Source organism: Rattus norvegicus, chromosome 1 (genome assembly GCF_036323735.1).
Source record: "Rattus norvegicus strain BN/NHsdMcwi chromosome 1, GRCr8, whole genome shotgun sequence".
In the NCBI taxonomy this organism is placed as follows: domain Eukaryota; kingdom Metazoa; phylum Chordata; class Mammalia; order Rodentia; family Muridae; genus Rattus; species Rattus norvegicus.
In genome coordinates, this window is record NC_086019.1 from 101,948,302 (window position 1) to 101,974,969 (window position 26,668).

The following is a 26,668-nucleotide window of genomic DNA, read 5'->3' on the forward strand; positions in this document are numbered from 1 at the left end:
AGTGGATCAAGGACCTCCACATAAAACCAGATACACTCAAACTAATAGAAGATAAAGTGGGGAAGGTCCTTGAACACATGAACACAGGGGAAATTTTCCTCAACAGAACACCAATGGCTTATGTTTTAAGATCAAGAATCAACAAATGGGACCTCATAAAATCGCAAAGCTTCTGTAAGACAAAGGACACTGTCAATAGGATAAAATGGCAACCTATAGATTGGGAAAAGATCTTTACCAACTCTACATCTGATAGAGGGCCAATATGCAATATATATATAGAGAGAGAACTCAAAAAGTTAGACCCCAGACAACCAAATAACCATATTAAAAATGGGATACAGAGCTAAACATAGAATTCTCAACTGAGTAATCTCAAATGACCAAGAAACACCTAAAGAAATGTTAAACATCCTTAGTCATTAGGGAAATGCAAATCAAAATGACCCTGGGATTCCACTTCATACCAGTCAGAATGGCTAAGATCAAAAACTCAGGTGACAGCAGATGCTGGCAAGGATGTGGATTGCTGCTGGGTTTGCTAGTTGGTACAACCACTCTGGAAATCAGTCTGGCAGTTCCTCAGAAAATTAAACATAGTACTACCTGAGGACCCAGCTATAGCACTCCTGGGCATATACCCAGAAGATGTTCCAACATATAATAAGGACACATGCTCCACTATGTTCATAGCAGCCTTATTTATAATCACCATAAGCTGGAAAGAACCCAGATGTCCCTCAACAGAGGAATGGATACAGGAAATGTAGTACATTTGCACAACGGAATACTACTCAGCTATTAAAAGCAATGACTACATGAAATTTATAGGCAAATGGATGGAGCTAGAGAATATCATCCTGAGTGAGGTATCCCAGTTACAAAAGAACACACATGGTTTATATGCGCTGATAAGTGTGATATTAGGAAAAAGGCTCAGAATATCCATGATACAACTACAGACCATATGAAGCTCAAGAAGAAGAAGAAAGACCAAATAGTGTGTGCTTTAGTCCTACTTAGAAGAGGTACCAAAATGATAATGGGAAGTAAAGGGAGAGAGGGTTCTGGGACAGTGGGAGGGGGAGGGAAAAGGTACACAGGATCAGGTGTGGGAGGAGACAGGGAGAAGTACAGAGGCTCAGGAAATTGTAAGGAGGTATGTAGCAGTGGTGGATGTGGTAGCCACCAGAAAGTCCCAGATGCCAGGAAAGCAAGAGTCTCCCAGGACCCAACAGGGATGACATTAGTTGAAATTCACAACAAAAGGAAGAGAAAACTTGTAGAGACCATATCCAGAGGTTAGGCATGGCCCCCAGTTGAGGGATTAGGCCACCCACCCATGTCAAAAATATTAGCACAAATTTTTTCCTATCTAAAGGAAATGCAGAAATAAAGAGTGGAGCAGAGACAGAAGGAAAGGCTATCCAGAGACTGCCCAACCTAGAGATCCATCCCATCTGCAGACACCAAACCCTGACACTATTGCTAATGCCAAGAAGCACTTTCTAATAGAATCCTAAGAGGCTTTGTCAGAGCACGACTAATACAGATGCAGTGCTGGCAGCCAAATGTCAGACTGGGCACAAGAACTACAATGGGGAAGAACTGAAGGATCTAAAAGGACTTCCAACACCATAGGAAGAACAACAATAACCAACCAGAAACCTCCAGAGCTCCCAGGGTCTAATTCACCAACCAAAGAGTATACATGTATGGGTTCATGGCTCCAGGTGCTTATGTAGCAGAAGACTGCCTTGTCTGGCATCAATGGGAGGCAAAACCCTTGGTTCTGTAGATACTTGATGCCCCGAGGTAAGGGAATAGTAGGGGGATAAGGCTGGAGTCAGTGGATGGGTGGGGGAGCTCCCATGTAAAAGCAGGGGGTTCGTGGAGAAGAAACCAAGAAGGGAGATAATGTTTGAAATGTGAATAAATAAAATAACCAATAAAAAAGGAAAACCCATTTTTCATTTCATGTCAGTAAGGCAAGTGTTCCTTCGGTAAATTTTCATTGAAATGTATTATTATTTTCATATTTTCATGACTGATCAAATGAAAGTCATTTGCTGTTCTTTATATGAGTTAGTTTGGATGAAATGACCAAGCTTTCTGATTAACTCTCACCTCTCCTTATTCAGGAGGTCTCTCCCGTTTCAATCTAAACTTTATCAATCTTGATGATATTCACAACTTTTTGTATCCTGTGGAAACAAAGATAAAATTTCTGCAACATAAACCATATCCTAATTTCCATTCTGAAATCAAGATATCTTTAAAACATACAGGCTTTTTCATACTCTCCAAAGTCTGTCTGAAGCTCTTGTTCCTTTATCATTAACATTTATTAATTTAAGTTAATAATGTGCAGTGTAATCTATCTCTGTGGGGTTCTTTATTACCCCTCTCTGTTTATTAAGCGTATCTTTTAAAGTGTGATTATATCTTTTTATAACTGCTTGTCCAATAGAATTTTGTGGTATACCTATAATATCCTTTATGTTATAATATGCAAAAAGCATTTCACTTTACTAGAGACATATGCTGGAGCATTGCCAGTCTTAATTTATACAGATATTCCATAATACCTATAACTGCTAGTAAATATGTAATTACAGAATAAGCCTTTTCAAGATGTAAAGCAGTTTCCCATTGAAATCCTAAATGTGACTCTATAGTAAGGTGCATATAATTTTCCAACCTCTTTAAGAAGGAACACATACATTTGACAAATTTCATTATTTTGGGTACTTTTCAGGTTACTTCATTCACATAATGGAGTTTGGCTATACAAAGAACAAGTAGAGAATGTTCTTACAGTTTCCTTGGCTTGTTACTAATTAGTAGAAAAACCTTTGATGTTAACATGGTATTTCTTATCCTGTTAATAGCTGATAGATGTCATCATTATCTTGTACAGGAGAGCCCGTTAGAGGTGCATGGGATCTGATATGTGTTCTATACAATAGATGATTTCTATTTGCTATAGTTGAATAAATAGTGAAGTAAATTCTGAATCAACAGGCATGAATTCAGCACTTTCAATATGTGAAACAACTCTTAATGCATACTGAGGGTGGGTAACTATGTTAAGAGGATACATGTTCAGTTATGTTCATAGCAGCTTTACTTGTTAATAGCCAGAAACTGGAACTAACCCAGATGCCCCTCAACAGAAGAATGGATAAAAAAAATGTGGTTCATTTATACAATGGAATACTACTCGGGTATTAAAAACAAGGGCAAATGTAAGGAGGAAGAAAATATCCTGGCTGAGGTAACCCAGACCCAAATACATGCATGGTATATGCTCACTTCTAAGTGGGAATTAGCCATAAAGTACGGAAACGCATGCTACAATCCACGGATCCAAAGAAGCTAAATAACAAGGTGGGCTCAAGGGAGCATGCGAAAGAAAACTAACATCATGAGTAGGCTGGAGGGCAGAAACTATATGGGAGAGGGGATGGGGAGTCAAACAAGAAGGATCAGATTTAAGGAGAGACAGGGAAAGAGGGCCTAGAGACTGAATGGAAATTGAGAGTATGGGACATCTCTTGGGTGTACAGAAGACCTGGGGTGGGGCAAGATCAAGTGAATCTATAAGGGTGACTCTAGCTTAGACTCTTAGCAGTGGGGGATAGAGAGCATGAAGTGGCCATATTCTGTAGCCAAACACGACTCCCAGTGGAGGGATAAGGACACCAATTCACCCACAAATTGACCCAAGTTTGTCTTGCCTACAAAAAGTGCAGGGACACAGATGTATGAGAAGACACTGAGAGAAAGGTTTAACAATGACTGGCTCAACATGAGCTTCATCCCATGGGTAGGACCACTCATGGATACGAGTAATGATACTCCATTGTGCTTACAGACAGGAGTCTAGCATAACTGTCTTCTGAGAGACTCCACCCAGCAGCTGACTGAACAGATGGAGAGACACGCAGCCCAACATTAGTTGGCGCTTAGGAAGTGTTGTGGAAGAGTTAGAGGAAGAACTGAGGAACCTACGGGAGATAGGGATTCCACAAAAAGAACAAAAGAGTCAATCTGGACCCTTGGTTTCCCAGAGACTGAACCACCAACAAAAGAACATACAATATTTGGACCCACCCTGCTCCCAACCCACACATATGCAGCAGACATGTAGTTTGGTCGTAATGTGCGTTTTCCAACAACTAGACTGGGGGCTTACCTTCACACTGTTGCCTGCCTATGGATCCTGTCCTCCAAACTGGGCTGCTCTGGCTGGCCTCAGTTGGAAAGGATGTACTTAGTCCTGCAGTGACTTGAAGTGCCAGAGTGGTTTGATACCAGGAGGGACCCTCACCATTCTCAAAGATGTAGAAGAGGAAAGGCTGGGGGGAATGGCCGTGTGGGGGGATACTTTGAGGAAGGGGGATGCAATCAGTATATAAAGTGAATAAACAAAAAATGATAAAGAAAGAATTCAAGAGATGGAAGAGGCAAAAAGGAGAGATTCCAGAAAAATCTAATTATTACATAAGAATTGCATACAAGCCGGAGTTTAGAACTAAATCATAAGGGCTCTAATCCACTTTGCTTATTTTTTTACTACATAACTCACCTTTCCTAATTTATTTGCATCAGTATAAAATGTAGGGACTCCAAAATTAGTGTCCTTTCACTACATGGGGGAGAATTCAATGAGTTCTTTTTGCAAATTTAAGTCTCTTGCTTTGGGGATATTTGTTGTTCATCTCTCCGCACAAATTACTGCAAGTTCTTTGATAATGTTCATTTCTGCCCATGATGAGGCAATGTCAGTATTAGCAAAAGTGACCACAATTCCTTCTGGGTCTATTCCTGCTAACTGACAAAGTCTCATTTTTTTTCTTTCAGAATCAATTCTGAAACTTTTCTATGTACATCTGTAATTTTTTACTCTGATTGTGTGCTAAAATATCCACTCTTAGATATTATCTTATTTCTGTGAATTCCTCTGTGAGAATGAGTACAGGGGAATTAGCCAAAATACAATCCAGCTTCAGATCCAAATAGTTCATATGTGCATCCTGTAATTTCTTTTCTACCAGAGCAATTCTCTCTCAACCTTAGCTAATAATGTTCTTGGAGTAAATAAGTTATCACCACCTTGTAATGTTTGAAATAAATTACTTAGGCCTTAAATAGTTAACCCAATTGTGGGCATAACCAACTAATATCTTCCAGCAAGTTTTAAAAATCTTTAAATATTTGTAATAAATCTCTCCTAATTTGTACTTTCTGTGGTCCAATTTTCTCTAAACATATCTTACATCACAGACAACTGGTAGAATCTCTTCATCCTACTCGTTGAGGAACAATCGGTAATCCCCAGAAGCAGCAAACTCTCTTGACTTTATCAAACACTGTCCTAGAGTATCTTCATCTGAATGAGACAGTAAGATGTCATCTATATAATGATAGATTTTAGATTGAGGAAACTGCTTACAAATTATTTCTAATAGCTGCTTTACAAAATATTGACACAGTGTGGAACTATTTAGGATTCCTGGTGGAAGAACTTTCCAGGGATATATTTTTAACAGGCTGTGCATTATTAAAAGTAGTCAAGACGAAAGCAAATTTTTCTTTATCCCTTACTTGTAAAAGCATAGTAAAAAGCAGTCTTTTAAACCAATCACTCTAATATACCATCCCTTAGGTAATAAGGAAGGCAAGGGAATTCTGTAAGAAGTCTATTGGATGACTCACCTTATTGATGGCTCTTAAATCTGCTAACAATTCCCATTTTCCAAATTTATTTTTAATGAAAAATAAAGGAAAATTCCAAAAACTGGTTAGTGCTTTAATATGTTGAGCATTTAGCTGATTCTGTACCAGCTATCCTACTACCTGTAATTCTTCTGATGTCAAAGACCATTGTTCCTCCCACACAGGTTTGTCAGTTAACTATTTTAAAAAAAGGGTGGTTGGTAACTTTGAAAAAACCAACAGCTGTTGTGTACTACAAATATACAACCTGAATGGTCTGTGACTGCTCCTGATAATACCTTTTAATCCTTTTCTCAGAAGCATTCTTTATTTTCTAGTTTGTTTCGAAGATTGGCAGAATGTTGATAAGTGTTTTCTGTTACTGAAACAAAGCATTCCCTTATATATTCATGGCTATAGTAGCCATATATGACTTTCTCTGATGATGATAGGGAATGATTTAATCAAATTTTATATTGGGGCCTGTGGGAGAAACACACAGAGCATTTCACAAGGACAAAGGATCTGTCCTTTGTTGATCTGTGTTCCTTCATTCAATGCCAGCCTTTGCCACACCTGCTGCATAATTCAGGAGTCTGGGACATTCTTCTTGGATTGTTTCTAAAATAAAACAGCTTCTAGAAATGACTTGCCTATAATTCCATTTCAAACAACATTGCTTACCAAAATTAAAACATTTGACATTTTTAGTTTCTTAGAACTTTAAAAATTACTTTTCCTATTGGAGTAGCATCATCATAAGTGTAAGATCCTATATCAGATATATTCCTAATCAATTCATCTACTGGTGCTGACCTTGCCTTTAGAGGTCTAATCATAAAAGAAAATTTCCATAACCTATAAAATATGTCAATAAACTTACAAGTAGCATTCAGAACACCAAATAGAGTAGACCAAAGAAAGAAAGAGAGAAAGAAAGAAAGAAAGAAGAAAGAAAGAAAGAAAGAAAGAAAGAAAGAAAGGAAGGAAGGAAGGAAGGAAGGAAGAAAGGAAGGAAGGAAGGAAGAAAGGAAATCCTGTCACCACATAATAGTCAAAACACTACATGTGGAGAACAATGAGAGAATATTAAAAGCCACAATGGATAAAGGCCAAGTAACATAAAGGCAAATCTATTAGTATTAGTATTATGCCAGATTACTCAACAGAGACTTTAAAAGCCAGAAGGGCATGGCGGATATTTTACACTCTCTAAGAGATCACAAATGACAGCTCAGATTACTTACCAAGCAAAACTTTTAGTCACCTTAAATTGAGAAAACAAGATATTCTGTAAGAAAAGCAAATGTAAACAATATTTTAACACTATTCCAGCCCTAAAGAGGATATTAGAAGGAAACTGGGACCCCAGGAGGGTAACTACATCCAAGATAAGACAAGAAATAGATAATGCCACACCAGCAAAACCGAAAGAGAAATGTACACACACACACACACACACACACACACACACACACACACACACACACACAGTGAGAGAGACAGAGAGATGAGGGGTACTGTCACCACCAACAAAATAATGGGAACTAACACTCAGTGGTCATTAATAACACTAAACACCAGTCATCTCACTTCCCCAATAAAAAGACACAGGCTAACAGAGTGGATGCATAAACAGGATTAATCATATCGTTGTGTGTAAGAAACACACCTCAGCAATAAAGATAGACATTACCTCAGAATAAAGGGCTAGAAGAAGATATTACAGGAAAATGGGATCGATAAAACAAGTTGGAGTAGCATTCTATATCTAATAAAGTAGATTTTGAACCAAAACTAATCAAAAGAGATGCAGAAGGAGATTCCATACTCATCAAATAAAACATCCACCACAATGACTTCTTAATTCTCAACATATATGTGTCACTATGCTCTGGGCTCTGAACTGTTGAGTCTTAAGAGGCAAACAAATGTGGGAAAGACTAAGAGAGGATTGGATACTGAGAAAGCAGTTACTGTAGTGAAAGAATTAGGCCGCTAGATGAAAGACAGACCCATGGGAACTGGGAGAGGTAAAATCCAATGTATATAGATGAGGGGCTAGAAAAGTAAAAAATAAAAGAAGTCAAAACTGTCAAGGGCCATCCAGAGCCTGCCCCACCTAGAGATCCAGCCCATATATATACAGCCACCAAGGCCAAACAATATTGCTGATGCCAAGAAGTGCATGCAGACAGGAGCCTGATATAGCTGTTTCCTGAGAGGCTATGCCAGAACATGACAAATACAGAGGCAGATGCTAGAAGTCAATCATTGAACTGAGAATGGGGTCCCCAGTGGAGGAGTTAGAGAAAGGACTGAAAGAGCTGAAAGGGTTTACAACCCCATAAGAACAAAAATACCAACCAACCAGAGCTCCCAGGGACTAAACCACCATCCACAGAGTACACATGGACAGACCCATGGCTCCAGCTGCATATGTAGCAGAGAATGGCCTTGTTGGGCACCAATGGGAGAAACCCTTGGTCATGCCAAGGCTCGATGCCCCAGTGTAGGGGAATGTCAGGGCAGGGAGGCAGGAAGGGGTGTGTGGATGGGTGGGGAACCCCCTCATAGAAGAAGGGGGAGGGCATGGGATAGGGAGTTTATGGACAGGAAACAAGGAAAGGGGATAACATTTGAAATGCAAATAAATGACTGTAAAAAATTCAATATAAACAACAACAAAAAAAACTGTCAAGATGATCCTACAGGAATGCACAGGTAGCTTGAGACTGAAACTTGAAGAGAACCACCAATTTCCAATTTAACGGCTCAGGGCATTGTCATTTCCCAAGCCCTGTTTAAGCAATTTCACTCTTGAGATTAGTCTTGATGCAAGTTTCCTGTCATATATACAGGACACCATCCAAATGTGGTCCCTGGCTCCTGGGATCTACCTGCCCTTCTTGGGGAGAGCTCCCTGATTCTTCTATGCATTGGTTGTGGATATTATCAGCTGGAGCAACAACCGCCACAGCCAATGGTTCTCTGTACAGCACTAACTGACACAGGCTGAAGAATCCGTACAAGGCTTCTCCTCTTCAGGAGTTACTGACAATTAACAGAAAAAGAGGAAGAATCTGTCTGATTCAGTGATCAAAGGTCTAAGAGGTTTGCAAACCAAATTTTGCATTTACAAGCCACATGCAAGCACCATGAAAATTTCTAGCAGATAGTATTTATAAAATCACATACATATAGTATTTAAGAGTTATACTAAAATGATTAAGAGACTATGGAATACAGAAGGAGTGAGAGGGGCCTAGGAGGAATCTGAAGGGGAGAGAAGTAATTTGGTAAATAGAGTATTCATATACAAAAATCCCACATGCATAATTATTTAAAAGAAGCATGTAATATAGACAAACCTTTGTGGTGCTAGGACTTTGTATGATACAAGTATTCCAGAGGCAGAGGCAGAGGCAGGCTGAGCTTTCTGATTTCAAGGCCAGCCTGATCTAGTAGAGACCATGAGTCTTTACATAGAGTAAGATCTGCACAAGACTGGGCAAAGTCTTAGGCATGAGAAGCTATCTAAGGCTCTCCTACCTGTAAACATTGCTCCTGTAGAACACATTATAAAAGCAAAACAAAGCAGGAAGAAGAAGAGCTGTGCCCAGATTGGAGCAACAGTTGAATCACATCAACTAGGAATTCAACGCCAACAGTAAAAGAACAGACAGCTCATCAAACGAATGTCATACTATTTTGTACCAAGAATCATTCTGAAACCTTACAATTGGGATATGAGAGAGAGAGGGAGAGAGGGAGAAAGGGAGAGGCGGAGAGAGGGAGAGAGGGAGAGAGCGAGAGAAAGACAGACAGACAGAGACAGACAGACACAGAGAGAGAGAGAATGAATATCAGTATTAAAAAAAACTAGCCAGTACAAACTGGAGATAACACTGATCCTCACAGGAACCTAGAAAGCATCAACGTCACCATTTTCCTACTGTCCTCTTCCACCCTATAGAGAACTTCCAAAGCACGCCTTTCTTTGGAATAGAAAGTGTATGCAGCTCTCCAGGCCTGTGTTGAGAAACTCCATGCACACAGCAAGAAGGGTGTGAAACTTCACCAGGGTCTCCATCCCAGTTGAGAGGTCATCATGGCTCCTGCCATCAGTCACAAGTTCTCCTCTCCTGATGCTCACTGAGTGCCCACCTTATTCCACATGCTAGAACAGCCATGCAGCCAACAATGCTGACTGACTAGGGATAGAACTCCATCTCAGCACTCTCCTATCCAGGTACTCTCAAGTGGGATCTCACAAGCAGCACAGACAGGAGAAAACACACTTCTGGAATTCAATGTAACTATCATTAACAAGGACTCTGAATTTCCCTCCCTGCCTGTGACATCCCTGTGTAATGAAATATTAGATTATTCTACCATAGCCCCTTTCTATGAAACACTGTCATCCAGTTTCACACCACCACGGGTGCCAAATCAAGGGCACTTACCAAGAGGGTACCAGATTTATTACTATGCGCACAACAGCCTGGGCCCTCTAATACCTGGAGAACTCAGATAGTGCCAGTGCCTGCAGGTCTTTAGCTCTGTCCCCTACCCTGTGAGTCAGGCCTCTGCTCCCTAACCAGAGATGGCGATGGTGATTCAGCCAAAGAATGTCCAAATGTCACTCTCCACATCTGACTTCTCCTATTCCACATCTGCTCAAGCTATGCCAGACACCAGTCTTCCCAGTGAGTATAGAGAGCCTGGAAGGAAGGATTGGGATCAGCACTCTAAGGAGACTGAAGTCTAACTTTCGGTAATGGACACAGGGGTAGAATGAGTCTTGACGGGTTAGGTCCAGGTCTGGCTTTCCATCGCTACATTCTGTCTCTACCATGAGAAAGACTGAAAGGTCACTGTGAGAGGTATCCATCCTGAATTAAATTATATCCGTGGAGCACAGAACAGAAATATATGTAACTAATTACCCAAGATAATCAGTTCTATGCACGAACACACTGGAATCCAGTCCTTCCTCATCTATTGATCTCAGTATAGAAGTTTTAGTTAACATTGAATTTTCCAAGAGTTGAAGTCTTTCTCCAAAGCAAGGTAGTAACTTCAAATCTCTCCTGGAAGAAGTACTCCCAGATTCCCAGCACCTGTCCCGACATTTTCTTACACTTAAAATTTTACAAGGAGATCTGGTGCAGTCCAAGTACCATTGCTAAGTTGGCTAAAGCTGCTCATCTTTTTGTTTCATTTGCTCTTCAAGAGGTACTTCAGAGGTAGGCAAGGGCCTGAGATCATATAGACATGTTTTCTACTACTGAGTCATACCCAAGCCCAAATATTTCAATTTCTTAAATCAGTGTTCATATCACTTATAAAAAAATCTATGAAACGTGAGGCTGGAGAAAAGCCTCAGTTGTTGAAAAGCTTGCCTTCAGGAGCTACCTGTGTTTGGATGCTTAAAATCACATAAAAAGTCAGAGCTGCAGACTTTCTGAGTAATGCTTAAACTGATAGAAGTTGGCAGTGGCAGGTAAGTTCTTGGAAATTGTGGTTCAGACAACCTGCTTAGTAGTAAACTTTCTAGGAAATGAGAGGGACTATTTCAAATACAAAGGGGAAGGCAAGTGAAAAGCAGATATCGAGAAAATTCTGTAACCTAACCATGAAGGCTATGCTCCCCACACTACACAAACACAAAAGAACACAAAAGTATCTGAGAAAACATTGCATGGCGTGGCCACCAAAAACAGAGCAGCCACCACCTGTCTGCCAACAGAGGTGCTACTGTGCTGCTCAAGCACAGCTCATGGGAATGCCCTCCCAATGCTATAGGGGCTGACTGTTGTGGTGCTATAAGAAGTGGGGCAGGGAAGCATCTCACTGACCAGGCACTGACTTCTTCATTGACTTTTTCTGAGATGTGAAAATGGAGGCATCCCAGTAATTGCCACCTTCAGGCCAGATACTCCTGTCTGCTGCAGAGTTCAGAACTCGCCAACATCTCCTCCCAGGTGTACCAGATGAAGACACAACCTGTCAATGGGCACATACTATTAACAGTCCCCATCCACAGGCCTTCAGAAGTCCTGGCCTTGCCTCCAGCTCCAGAACTGGAATAAAGAGAATGGAAACATGCATGAGGTGAAATCTGGGCTGCCAATGCCTTGGGATGCTTATGAAGGCACTAAAGAAAACCAAGTCCCATCATTTCTCCCCTCAGCACACTGTCACATGCTGCAGGTTCTTCGCCTCACTGATACTGGGAGTCTAAGGTAGAAGTCCGTGTCTGGGAGAGGTAGGGGACATAAAGAACAAGATGGGATCTTACGACTCTTCAACATGCGCTCAGAAATAGACCATGCCCAAGCCCATGAAAACTGAAGAGTCCTCAGTTGCCCCTCTGGCCAGGTGAGGAAGAATGAATGACCTTAAAGCCACCAAGCTGCTTGATGGAGGTCTTCAGGCTAGAATCCAGCACCAGGTCCCGGTCGGTGGAGAGGGAGCTGTAGGAGGTGCTGGAGCAAGTGAGCCAGCTACTGCCAACATCACAATGTACCTGGAGGGTAAAGCTCTCAAAGAAACCTCCAGAAGGCACAGCAGAGCTAGAGTACAGGGGCAAGAAAGACCAAGTGGGCCACAGAACAACTCCAAGAGAGCAGAAGAGTGCAAGCAGTCAAGGAACAGAGTCAAAACAGAAGAGAACTCCACCATTCCTATGACCAAGAGGAAAAGGGATCCACCTAAGCTCAGCCACAACAGCTTCAAGAAGCCCCGAGACCACCTTGGCATGCACATGCTGAAGTCTGTGCAGGTCTTTTACCCAGTGGGGAAGAAGAGTGAGAAGAAAACTGGCATTTCCTCTTTCAGGGGTCTATGAACCTTCACTAGTCACAAAGATTCTGGGCCAGGTCCAGCACCTGGTCCAGCACTGCTGGATATGCCACATGAGGGTCAGGGCCCTGACAAAACCCCAAGTAAGGCTTAAACAGCAGAGAGCAGTGCTCAAAAGTAGTGAATATCTTTGTCCTAGCATGACCTGCTCCAACCTGGGAAGGTCAGTTTAGTACCTTTGCATTTCCCAACCCTCGAAAAGCCTTGAGCAAGACCTGTTTCTAGAAAGCCCTCTCCCTGGCTTCATGCCAGTCCACTGAACCTTAATCTGTAAGGCCTCATTCTCATTCAGCTCACCCTAGCACACTAAGGCCAGCCCAATCATTTCCTGTTAGCACATCTTTGATATCTCTGCCAATCCAGCTCTGACAACTTTCTCTAGTACCACAGGACCCCATCCAGTCTAGTGTTGTGCTGTGGTCAGCTGCTCTGGGAGAGGCATCCTATATAGCATTAACCCACACTTCATTCCAGAGAGCTTGTTTCTGCTGCCAGGAACAAGATACTATCGCCTCCCAAACCTCAAACTTAATAATCTGCTGCAAGACCTCAGCCACTAACCCATTCTATGGGGGAAAGTTGACATTTTGGGACCAGTCGTCTCACAGCCCATCACAAAAGAGCAGGGGCCAGAGGGATGCCATGAAGAGGGCAGCTCAACAGGAACAAGCGAATGCTGCCAAGTACACCTCTTCTGGGAAATTGCAACTTTTAAGAGCTGGCCAGGTCTTTGTAAGAAAATGCTGTCAATATGGACAAGGAAAACATAGTCACTGATGTATACAAATGTATACAAACACAAAACTATATATATATTATATATATGTACAAGTGTAGGAATATAGAAGAGTATTTATAGAATGATAGACAAAATATATCCACATATAATTGAATAGTTAGTAAATTGCCTAAAAAGTATTAAGTTGGTCATTTATTGGTGGCTAATAAAATTATATTCTGATGTTTCTATTAACATTGGTAATTTAATTTTTATCCTATTGTATACGAAATAGAACTTAGGAAATATACTTAATGTTAAATCAATTGAGAATATGCTACAGTTGTATTAAAATGATTCTCCTTAAGTTTTTCATTCTTTGGACATGGTATATCTTAAAGTGCATACTGAATATTGAGCACACTTTCCCTTCATTTTCATAGATCTTAATATTTCTCACCTCTGACCATTATTCATCATTTTTCTGCTACAAAGATTTCTGTTCCAGTTCACAAAGTACATACATTCAGGATTTCACTTTGCAGGTTTAATCTAGGACCCACTTAATAAGGAAAATATAGTTAACTGAACCAGGCTAATTCATATGATAATTTACACTGAATTGTTTCCTGTAAACAACATAATTTTATTTTTAGGAAAAAAAGAATTTCCCATTGTACACATCTCATTTTTCTTATCCCCTTCTCATTGTTGACACCCAGGCTACTTCCTTAATGTAGCTGCCATGAACTGTTACAATGGCCATTTTTGGTGTCAACAAGGTTATATCTGGAATTAAGTAAAACCTAATTTATTGGATACACCTGTAAGGTGTTTTTTTAATTAAAATGTATTAAAACATTTGAAGTAGAAATAGACAACGAAGGTCTGCCTTTATTTTGGGCTAAATCATCTGGGGGCAGCCTATATAACGAGTGTGCACTTTGCTTGCTTTCGCTTGATCTCGCTGGCAAGTGCATTCCTTCACTGGCATTAGAGACCATTTCCTTGGGACTGGAAACAGAGTATACTGGAGACCAGCTGAGACAGACTCATGGACTGAACAACTTCTACACTCTGGAATGTCTGCTGGTAGACAGCCTTTGTTGAATGACCTAAGCCACAGCCTGTAATCCAGTTTAATCATCCTCCTTTCAATAGATAGATAGATAGATAGATAGATAGATAGATAGATAGATAGATAGATAGATAGATAGATAGATAGACAGATAGACAGATGGATAGATTGATAGATAAATTCATTCTGTCAATCTCTTACTCTAGAGAACCCTGAATAGATTCTGTTTATGCAATGTGAGAGCCAAGTACAAGTGTGCTACGATCAACATTAACAGGCAAATATGTCTCTAATATAGTGAATTGAAATTCTTTTTGTAAATACCCAGGAGTGTATTACATAATATAATATGGTGGATTCCTTTTTAATTGTTTGACGAACCTTCATTGTGATTCTACTGTGTGGTAATTCTAGGAAGAAAAACACATTGACTTTTTTTTTCAGTTTTTTTTCTTTTTTTTTTTTATTAACTTGAGTATTTCTTATATACATTTCGAGTGTTATTCCCTTTCCCGGTTTCCGGGCAAACATCCCCCCTCCCCCCTCCCCTTCCTTATGGGTGTTCCCCTCCCAACCCTCCGCCCATTGCCGCCCTCCCCCCCACAGTCTAGTTCACTGGGGGTTCAGTCTTAGCAGGACCCAGGGCTTCCCCTTCCACTGGTGCTCTTACTAGGATATTCATTGCTACCTATGAGGTCAGAGTCCAGGGTCAGTCCATGTATAGTCTTTAGGTAGTGGCTTAGTCCCTGGAAGCTCTGGTTGCTTGGCATTGTTGTACATATGGGGTCTCGAGCCCCTTCAAGCTCTTCCAGTTCTTTCTCTGATTCCTTTAACGGGGGTCCTATTCTCAGTTCAGTGGTTTGCTGCTGGCATTCGCCTCTGTATTTGCTGTATTCTGGCTGTGTCTCTCAGGAGCGATCTACATCCGGCTCCTGTCAGTCTGCACTTCTTTGCTTCATCCATCTTGTCTAATTGGGTGGCTGTATATGTATGGGCCACATGTGGGGCAGGCTCTGAACGGGTGTTCCTTCAGTCTCTGTTTTAATCTTTGCCTCTCCCTTCCCTGCCAAGGGTATTCTTTTTCCCCTTTTAGAGAAGGAGTGAAGCATTCACATTTTGATCATCCGTCTTGAGTTTCTTTTGTTCTAGACATCTAGGGTAATTCAAGCATTTGGGCTAATAGCCACTTATCAATGAGTGCATACCATGTGTGTTTTTCTGTCATTGGGTTACCTCACTCAGGATGATATTTTCCAGTTCCAACCATTTGCCTACCAATTTCATAAAGTCATTGTTTTTAATAGCTGGGTAATATTCCATTGTGTAGATGTACCACATTTTCTGTATCCATTCCTCTGTTGAAGGGTATCTGGGTTCTTTCCAGCTTCTGGCTATTATAAATAAGGCTGCAATGAACATAGTGGAGCACGTGTCTTTTTTATATGTTGGGGCACGTTGTGGGTATATGCCCAAGAGAGGTATAGCTGGATCCTGAGGCAGTTCAATGTCCAATTTTCTGAGGAACCTCCAGACTGATTTCCAGAATGGTTGTACCAGTCTGCAATCCCACCAACAATGGAGGAGTGTTCCTCTTTCTCCGCATCCTCGCCAGCATCTGCTGTCCCCTGAGTTTTTGATCTTAGCCATTCTCACTGGTGTGAGGTGAAATCTCAGGGTTGTTTTGATTTGCATTTCCCTTATGACTAAAGATGTTGAACATTTCTTTAGGTGTTTGTCAGCCATTCGGCATTCCTCAGCTGTGAATTCTTTGTTTAGCTCTGAACCCCATTTTTTAATATGGTTATTTGTTTCCCTGCGGTCTAACTTCTTGAGTTCTTTGTATATTTTGGATATAAGGCCTCTATCTGTTGTAGGATTGGTAAAGATCTTTTCCCAATCTGTTGGTTGCCGTTTTGTCCTAACCACAGTGTCCTTTGTCTTACAGAAGCTTTGCAGTTTTATGAGATCCCATTTGTCGATTCTTGATCTTAGAGCGTAAGCCATTGGTGTTTTGTTCAGGAAATTTTTTCCAGTGCCCATGTGTTCCAGATGCTTCCCTAGTTTTTCTTCTATTAGTTTGAGTGTGTCTGGTTTGATGTGGAGGTCCTTGATCCACTTGGACTTAAGCTTTGTACAGGGTGATAAGCATGGATTGATCTGCATTCTTCTACATGTTGACCTCCATTTGAAACAGCACCATTTGCTGAAAATGCTATCCTTTTTCCATTGGATGGTTTTGGCTCCTTTGTCAAAAATCAAGTGACCATAGGTGTGTGGGTTCATTTCTGGGTCTTCAATTCTGTTCCATTGGTCTGTCTGTCTCTGTACCAATACCATGCAGTTTTTATCACTATTGCTCTGTAATACTGCTTGAGTTCAGGGATAGTGATTCCCCCTGAAGTCCTTTTATTGTTGAGGATAGCTTTAGCTATCCTGGGTTTTTTGTTATTCCAGATGAATTTGCAAATTGTTCTGTCTAACTCTTTGAAGAATTGGATTGGTATTTTGATGGGGATTGCATTGAATCTGTAGATTGCTTTTGGTAAAATGGCCATTTTTACTATATTAATCCTGCCAATCCATGAGCATGGGAGATCTTTCCATCTTCTGAGTTCTTCTTCAATTTCTTTCCTCAGTGTCTTGAAGTTCTTATTGTACAGATCTTTTACTTGTGTAAACTATATACTACTGACCAGCCACTGCATGAGGAACTTGTGCAAATCATGCAGCCCTGAGTCTCACTGTTTTTGGACTTTTAAATACAAAGCTATATCCTGGGTTGAGACACTTAACAGTCAGCCGAAACAGTTATCAGGAAGCAGAGCTATAGAAGCCAAAAGGCAGGGCTGGAATATTCAGGTACTTTCCTGGCTCCTGGAACTGGGGACTGGATGTTTGATGGATTAGGTCTCTGTTAACATTTGCAGGTGTCGGGGTCTAGATGCTGGGTTCTAGATCAACATGGGGCCCAGCATGGCACCCGGTGTGTGAATGTCTGGGGATCTGTTTGAACTACTATGCACCCTGTAAAAGCTTATATCCTCAGCAGTGATGCAGGTTTTTCTTCAGTCTGTTTTCTTGACAGGTTTGTCATGTCTTGACTTAAGTAGTACCATTCTGAATTGGGTAAAATTAATCTCCATTTAGCCTTTATTTGTATTTCTTTGATGAGCAGTGAGGTTGAACATGCTTTTCATTTTATTTTGGCCAGGTGAATATCATCTTTCTTAAACAAGCTTTTAATTTGTGAGCCCAGTTACTAATTAGGTTATTGTTTGTTAATTTTTCAGTTCCTTCCACTCTAGATATTTAATCCTTTCTGTCAGATGTAATGGCATATAGACTTTCTTCCATTCTGTGGCCAGCCATTTCACTGGCTGTTTCTCATTCCACGTCAGGTGACTGTGCACTTTGGGTTTATGGCTGGTGTTTTGAGTGGCAGAGACAGAAATCACTACTCACCTCATAAGCCCTTACTCCCCAGTAGTGCCCTCCCAACCAAGTCTTTAAGACATGGGCCTTAGAGGGCCATTTAAGACCACATCATTGAACCTGGTCATTCAGCCTTCCCATCCACTTCCAAAACAGCTGTCAAAACATTCTACATATCCCTTCAGCTCATAAGTATTTCTCATGAAAGTGAGTGACAGTTCCCCAAGTCTCTCTTAGACCAATACACACATACACACACACACACACACACACACACACACACACAGAGAGAGAGAGAGAGAGAGAGAGAGAGAGAGAGAGAGAGAAGAGCGCCACAATTGGTCAGCACTTATACCAGAACCCTGTTGCTGCAACTTTTGGTGTTAAACTATTTCTGACTTTGCATACTTGATATTTCAATTCATTTGTCATCTCTCAACTTAAAGTTTTCTCACAATGATGACAAAATGTAGGGCTTGAGAAAGAAAGGGCACATTGGGTGTTGGGAGGAGGTGGTTTCCATCTGAAACAGAAGGGACAGAGGCTGCTGTCAGCTCTGCTCTGTCATTTCCTTGTCACTGAAGCCCAGAGAGCATAAATAGGCATTCTTGTGTCAGTGGAGAATGTCAGGTGGGCCATGGCTGCAAATGTGAGTGCATTTCAGTTTCAGCTGCTGGAGCACCGTCAACCTGAATAATACATCTCTGGTGAGTATATGATGGCGTTGCTCTTTCTTGGATACTTCTCTGTTTTGCCTTTTCCTGTACCATATTTGACCTCAAATAAAACTCTTGTAGAATTTTCTGGGAAAGGGATTGAGGGTATTACTAGAGAAGGAAATGGCTCTGGTGTTAATTAAGAACAAACTGATTTGGTCCTGGCCATTCAAGTAGTCAACTCAGGTATATTGGGAAAAGGGGTTCTGGATGTGGAGGATGACTACATTAACTGTTCTCTGTGAAACCTTAGCCAACTCATGATGATTACGTTACTTTATGAATGCACTGTGCTTTCTGGTGACATAGTTACATGTCTTTTTTTTTCAGGAAAAATTATGAGTTTGAGGAAAATAATTAAAAGTGTGTGTTATTTTATAACAAGGAAGTGTGTAATCAATATTAGACTGAGGTGAACTCAGTTTCAGTGAGAGCTGTCTCCAAGCACAGCTGTCAATTTCATCTGCATCCTTGCCTGAGACACTGATGCTGCACTGATCCAACCATCCTATGCTTGATACCCCCAAAATGACTGAGGCTGGTCCTCGGCAGGGCAGTGATTTTACACATCGGTATTTTTAGGAATGAGCTACCAGGGATCAGTGCCCATCTCAGTATCTGCCAACTAAATAGGTCAAAAAAATTTCCTGGACACCTATTAAAGAAGTGTCTGTCTTAGATCCACTGTGATCCACAACACAGCTTTACCTTTTCCTAATTGTGCCCAGAGCAGAACTCATGAACTAACAATTAACATCACTCATTGCCATCCAAGAATATGGTCAACAGGCATAACTTTTTCTACTCAGTGGTACTCACCAACTAATTAAAGAGAAGAATGGCCTCTCTGACCATCAAAATGAATTTTTGTGCAGCTCTCATATCCCTTGTTGCTCTCTGCTTGACATTCAGCAATAACAGTAAACCACCTTGCAAGAACAGTGAGAGATTCTCCTGTGCTCTATGACTCTAGAGGAACTCTCTTCCCATTAGCAGGAAAGGGAGGGAAACACTCTAAAAAGTACAGTGTTTGGGACAGAGAACTCAATGAAGAACAGACAGAACTCAGGAGACTTGCCTCACCCTGGCAAATGAAAGAAGCCATTTCTGTAAAGTTGTAAGCAGGGGTGAGCTCCCTGCACTGTGACCCCTCACAAACTGCTTTCCTGCAGCCCTTTATGGACACTCTTGGTTGGAAGGGTCCAGTCCATTTGCACCATTGCCAATACGAAAGGAAATGAACCACTTGTCCCTACCTACACCCAAGTAAAGCTTCCAGGCGCTCTTTACTAGTCAGAGGGAATTGTAACTCATGTATAGTTAGGAGGGGGAAAATAGAACCAGTGTATGAAGTTAGTATGATATTCAACCTATTCAACCAATTTTTGATCTTTACAGAATCCCTTGTTCCCCTTCAGATTCCGAATATTTCAGTGACATGGGCTACAGATTTGCCTTGTGACATGGCAGGATTAAGTTACCCTCTCCAGGTACTTTGCTTTTCAGAATATGACCCTGGAGAAAGCCTGGTAACTCTTTCTGATGGAAGGATTCTCTTCTATGATGTCAGCATGTTGTGTCCTACAACTCCTTGGAACATTAGTTTGCTTTTCACTACATTGAGAATGACAGGGAATCTGGTATTGTGTGATGCTCCCTGGAAGTGCACTGCTTAGGAAGCTACCTGAGCATGAGCCAGTTCCTGTCATTGCTGTATGAACAAAACCCCCGCATCAGCACTGTGGGGCCTGACATCCCCCCTGCCTTAATCCTCTGTCATATAAACTTGTCTCCCATGGTGATGAGGGCAAATTCTAATCCCAGCCTAGATGGCACCAAGAAATGTCATCGTACAGATATTAAGTGCCAAAATAGATTATTCATCTCAATTTGTAACAATCTCCCTAAGTGACTTCAGCTCCCACTGTCTGATCTCTCTGTCTATTACAGGAAAATGACACTTGTGTTTTAAATTCATGAACTCATGGTCACACGTAGAGCTCAGTGGTGAACATACATACTGTTCAATGCAGAAACACTCTGCAGACATGAGTGTCTCTCCATGGCAATAGCAAAGTCACTGAATAGAAAATTCTTTCATAGAAAGGGAGAAATGTTACCTTCAAAAAATAAAAACAAACAAGCAAATAAACAAAATCTCCCAAAAAACAATAAACAGAACAAGATAAAGTCAGAGTGACAAGTCAACCCCCTTGCATTCGTTGGAGTAGTCCTATTTTGGATTCACTGCTAATTTCCTTTGAATCTTGTCCTCTAGGCTGGATGGACTCTTGCCCTTCCACTCCTCTGAGCATCCATCAACACATTAATGTCATCTGCAACCAAGCCTCTTCTCCTGTCTCCTTTAATCTGTCTCCTTGAAGCTACCTATCTCTGTTGAGGCATTAAACCACAATCCAGCTACAATGTTAACAGAAAAATTAACGCTGATCCTGAATGTCCCCAGATCCTACTCGCAAGGACCAGCTGTGATCCTTAAAAGTACTGGGTAAACCTCATTTTTAAACAGGCATGGGGGGGAATCACTGCCTGACTCAGGAAGGTACCAGCCCTGTTTTATTCATGACGCTCCACTGCCATCTAGTGGTCAACTGAAGTATCATTCTGAAGTGCCCTGCTGCGGTGATTGTAGTATTTTTCCAAGTTGGCAACTTTCCATGTCCAAGATCTCCAGGGAAAGATCTCAGAGCAGGCAGAAGATAATTGTTGATGTGCCTGGTTGTGCAAACCTGTTATCTCACATCCTTGAGAAACTGAGGTAGGGAGATCACAACTTCAAGGCTATCTTGGGCAAACTACCCTAGGCTCAAAATAAAACACAAAAAGAAGGGTAGGAATTCAGCACAGTTGCAGAACACTTGATGAACACACGTAAGCTGCTAGTGTGTGATCTTGAGGGTGGATTTATGCTTGCTAATTATTGTGTTAACTTTACACACTCAGCCACCATAACTGAGAACAATAAACAGTCTTCAGCATTTTGTGTATCACTTATTCGTTTACTGAGTCCATCTTTTCCTCTAAGCTATTTTATGTGTTTGCCATAGTATCTAATCGCTTTCTTCCAGTTTAGGCACCTGGGACATCCACAGCTCTGCCCTCTCCTGGTCTCACATGCAGTGTCCGTGTCTAATGGGTCTGCTCTCTCTTCGTCTCACCTGAAGTTTCTTGCTTCTGCATATTTTCCCTCTATTGCTTTTGCATTTGTTCTTCTATACTGTTTTTATAAGCTGCATGTTGCATATGAAAGGACATATGAGGCAGGAGAATCTAAAGGTAGTTCCACCCCTCAGAAAGCACATGCCTTTTAAACTATTGTGAGCAGCTGTGCTGAAGGGCTCTCCTCTTTACAGAACTAGGCTTACGTAGCTCCACGTCCATGGTGGCTTAAATGGGAGGTAGGAGTCTTCCATCTGGCCATGGGTTAGGACACAAGAAAAACAGCCAAACTTTACTCTTTGCTTTCACTCCTTTCTCTCTCACTTCCCAATATTATAAACCAGCTTGGAAGCTGCACAGGGAAATCTGAGGCCCTCAGCCAGCAGCAACTTGTCTGATACCGAATTTGTCAGACTGAGGAGTGCAAGTGTGAACTGAGTGTGTGCCTGTGCAACCTACAGGGAGGGCCCTGGAAACCCCTCCGGTGTCTAGGGAATACCTCCTGATCTAAACACAATCAAATTCATGTGAAACACATGAATACACATACATACACATATAAAATGACTATGCTTTACTCAATGGGGTCAGCTCATACCAAGACACTTCAGCTAACTTAAAGAACCTACTGAAAACCTGGTATAGTGGTTCACATCTTTAATCATAGCACTTAAGAGAAGGCATGTGGATCTCTTGAGTATGAGGCAAGTCTTATCTACATAATTACTTTCAGAACAGTCGGAGCTAGAGTGAGACCTTGCTCTGGAAAAGAAAATGCCCTGAAGCTCTATTATATACAACATGGGGTCAAGATAGCCTTCAAGAGTGACTTTCATGGGTTGAAAGACTAGGGAACTGCACTTGAAAAGTCGACGTTGGGCTATGTGTCACATGGGTCATAGCCTCTATGGATACTCCAAATATTACAGTGCCACCTCTCGAGCAGGGGGATGAATTTAATCAGACCTGTAATTTCTATTGCCTATGTGTCTACTTATTCAATATGGGAAAGGGTTTGCCCAGCAGAAATGACCAACATTGAACTTTGGAAGAACTTAAGAGTAGAGCTGTTGCCTCACAAGTGGTAAACCTCGGTTCTAACCTCAGCATTGTGTGACATAATCAAATATATAGAGATAAGTAAGGTCTGGTGTTAGTCTCCTGATTTTCTTGTGGCTTCGGGAAACACTATTAAAGTAGAAGAATGGGGCCATCAAACTGGATCAGTGAGTCAAGGAGCTGGCTACCAGGCCTGATGACTTGTGTTCAATATTCTAAACTCACATAATAGAAGGAACAAAGTAACTACTGTAAGCTGTCCTCTGTCCTCCACATACAGGGTAAGGTGAACACACACATGCATACACGCAAACACAATAAATAGCCAACTAACCCAGAGAATGCTGGTACCACAGTGTCCATGTTCTCCTTTCTCCAAAACCTCCAGCTCCACTTGCCAGTCCACTCTACTCAGGCCAGTATTGCATGACGTGTAGAGCAGGTCCAGAAAGTCCCGAATCTTGCGCCTCGTACTGTTGTAGGCATCGATATAGCTGGCTCTCATCTGTCAAGCAGTACTGCCTTCTAGAATATTCCAAGTCAGCCTATGAAGCAAGCACAGGAGAATCCCTAATCTAGGATCCAGAACATCTCAGAATCTAAAGTGTCTTGAAGAACCTTCAGATTTCAGCTTATTTCCCACCTTCAACTTTTCAGATAAAGATTGTCCTGTGAGCAAAACCCATGCCAATAATACCCAAGTACAGGAAATGCCAAATTGTGAGACACTTCTGGTCCTAATTATTTTGGATTAAAAAAAAATTCACGCCCTAGAGAGACGGCTCAATGGTTAGAGCGCTGACCGCTCTTCCAGAGGTCCTGAGTTCAAATCCCAGAAACTACATGGTGACTCACAACCATCTGTGACGGGCTCTGATGCCCTCTTCCGGTGTGTCTGAAGACAGCAGCAGTGTACCCACATACATACATACAAATAAATAAATAAATAAATAAATAAATAAATACATACATACATACATAAATACATAAATACATAAATAAATAAATCTATCTTTTAAAAAAAATCACCCACTATTGTTCTCAAGCTGTTACACACAAGGCTTTCTTGTGTAAAAGCACAAAAAGGCCTGTCTCTCTCACATACATACAACCATTTAAAAGAAACAGAATGGGCTATGATGGTGATGACCTGTAATCTCACTGGGAGGGCTGAAGCACATGATTGCACATGTATGTCCATGTTTCATACAGTGGATGAAATAATAGAGTGATGAAACTTAGTAGATTCCGATTCTGATAAGTAACAAGGCATCCTGGTTATTACTGCATTCTTGGAGATAATGTCTTTCAAACCCCCAATTTTTTCTTTTTTTGCAGTGACAAGGAATCCAGTAGAATTTTTTTTCTTACACAAAAGTGAAGGAAGAGGGCTACAGAAAGTAATTCCCACTGTCACCAGGGGACATCGGATGAATGGATTTTAGTCACGACTGCAACTCATGGTTTGAATCGACAGTGTTCCTTAGAGGCTCGTGTACAAAGCACTTGTTCTCTAGTTGGTGGTGCTATTTGGGAAGGCTGTGTAAACTTTTCGAAGACTAGCTTTCCTGATAGAAGTCAATAATGAGGAGTGGTCTTTACGGCTTCAGATCTGGTTCTGGCTATTCTGTCTTTTCTGGTCAGTCATGACACGAGCAGTCACTTTCACATACCACACTGCCACCACCTGAGCTATGCCACTATGCCTGCTCCGCTGTGCTGCACTGCAGATCTCTGACCTGAGCCAAAATAAACCTCTTCTCCATATTTTTTTTCTGTCAGGTGTTGTGTCACAGGACCAGGAAAAAAGCTAAGGACCTGGCATGATGTTTCAATGGGCTATCTGGCTAGTTTTGTGTCACTTGAAACAAGCTAAAGTCTTCTGAGGTCAGGAAGTCTCAAGTGAGAGAATGCCTCCAGGAGATCAGGATGAAGGCAAACCTGCAGGCTATTTTCTTTTTCTTTTTTTCCTCCATCTTTATTAATTTGAGTATTTCTTATATACATTTCGATTGTTATTCCCTTTCCTGGTTTCCGGGCCAACATCCCCCTAACCTTTCCCCCTCCCCTTCTCTATAGGTGTTCCCCTCCCCATCCTCCCCCCATTACTGCCCTCCCCCCAACAATCACCTTCACTGGGAGTTCAGTCTTGGCAGGAACAAGGGCTTCCCCTTCCATTGTTGCTCTTACTAGGCTATTCATTGCTACCTATGCGGTTGGAGCCCAGGGACTAAGCCACTACCCAAAGGCTATTTTCTTAATTATTGATTGATGAGGAGGGCCTAATACATTATAGGAGGTGCCAGCCCTAGGCTGGTGGTCTTGGGTTCTATAAGAAAACAGGCTGAGGGTGGCTGGAGAGATGGCTCAGTGGTTAAGAGCACAGACTGTTCTTCCAGAGGTCCTGAGTTCAGATCCCAGTAACCCCATGGTGACTTACAACCATCTGTAATGGGATCTGAGTCCTTCTTCTGGGTTAAGGAAAGAGCACTCATACACATAAAATATATAAATAAAATTTTAAAAAGAAAAGAGGAGGAAAAAGCAATGGGCTCTGTATTTGCTACTACCTCCAAATTCTTTCCCAGTTTGAGTCCCTGCCTTGGCTTCCCTCGATGGACTGTGACTCAAGATATTTAAGAATAATACTGTTCTCCTAGGTTGCTTTAGGTCATGGTGCTTCATCACAGCATAGACACCCTAACTAAAACAGCATGTAAACATGCTTGCTGCCAGGCCTGATGACAAAAGCTCAAAGTCAGGGGCACACATACTCAAGAGAGAATCGACTTCAACAGCTGTCCTTAGTCCTTCACACATGTGCTGTGACACACAGGTGCCTACAGTCTCACATAATCACTATAAAATTGAGAAAAGAAAGTAACTAGTCCAAGTCATGTCTTCATTTTTAGATACTCGTGTGTTTAATAACTGAAGATTTTTCTTCAGTTTCTGTGTGAAAATGTTCTTCAGTCTTAGCTATGACAGTCTGAAGGTCTGAAGGCAGCAAAAGGAACCTGCACAAATGTATCAACATGTCAGCTCAAGAAGCATACTGGTACTGACTGGAGTAGGTATGTGTGCGTGAATGCTGGCACATCCATGGCACAGCACGAGTGGAGAGGTCAGGTATCAACATTCTGAAGTTAGTTCTTTGTCACAGTGGAATTTGCTGATGGAATTCAGGAGGTCAAATTTTGGTGGCACACACCTTGACCTGCTGTACCATCTCACCAGTCCTACTTCAAATGGTCCATAGTTAAATTGGTAAAGGTAGGTGGAGTCACCACTGTGTCATTGAACTTCAAATTCTCACAGAACTTTTACAGATTCACTCACGGAAAAGTGCATGCATTTCCATGATGTGCAGTTTACTATGGATTGCTATAAGGAGGAAAAAAATTTTAAATAAGCAAAACAAAATTACTTCCCTACCCATTTGTAAAAGCTTTCAATATATCTGCATTATATTCTCTGCTTAGATTTGGTTTCATTTACTAACATTTCTATTACCACCCTAAAAATTCTAACTAACCTATAAGGGGACCCCACTATATATACTATATATGAACACCTCACCTGAGAATATTCATTAATAATACAGATTTGGATTAGTTCTGAACCCCATTGGATTATTTGGTTTGATGGCATCTAATTTCTTGACATCTTATATACCTGACACTATTAATGATACTCTGCTATGGTTCCACACAGGAGATTAACATAACTGTCTCCTGGGAGGTTTCATCCAGCTGCAGATGCAGTGGAAGAGGATGCATTTAGTCATGCTTGGACCTGATTTTAAAGAGCAGGCTGATACCCAAGGGTGGCTTTGCCTTATTTAAGGAGAAGAGGAGGTTATGAGGGGAGGAATTTGTGAGGGTGGGACTGGGAGGA

At 41.4% G+C, this 26,668-nt stretch overlaps 1 pseudogene; it reads left to right on the plus strand.

Moving 5' to 3' along the window:
- The first annotated feature begins 12,036 nt into the window (after positions 1 to 12,036).
- Positions 12,037 to 13,028, plus strand: C1h2orf78-ps1 (similar to human chromosome 2 open reading frame 78, pseudogene 1; annotated as a pseudogene).
- Positions 13,029 to 26,668: the final 13,640 nt, after the last annotated feature.